Raw genomic sequence first — 391 nt, 5'->3', positions numbered from 1 at the left:
TCCATCTTCATTTCCATCATTATGAAACACAAACCTATCAATTTACCATAGTCATTAATACAGGTCAAGAAAGTTATCATTTACAGGATGATAGTAATCCTCATTATGGAACGGAAAGGATTACAGGAAGATAGTAATTCTCATTATGCAACGGAAATGATTATAACATGAACCCTGAACCAACTTTGAACCTCCATGCACGCTCCGAAAAGTTAAAAAAGGAAGTGAACATAGGAGCTAATTCGATGGGACGCATGTTACCCCGCGAGGTCGTAAATTTCTTGTCAGGCCGATGAAGGCAGATTGATTCAACCCGGACGCTGGAGGGAAGAGTTAGAGATTCTTGGGTAATCAGGAATCTTAAGGCATGAATGGCATCTGAAACGACGGC

The sequence above is a fragment of the Penaeus monodon genome, chromosome 22 (genome assembly GCF_015228065.2).
Source record: "Penaeus monodon isolate SGIC_2016 chromosome 22, NSTDA_Pmon_1, whole genome shotgun sequence".
NCBI classification, from domain to species: Eukaryota; Metazoa; Arthropoda; class Malacostraca; order Decapoda; family Penaeidae; genus Penaeus; species Penaeus monodon.
Note: the sequence above shows the minus strand (reverse complement) of the source record.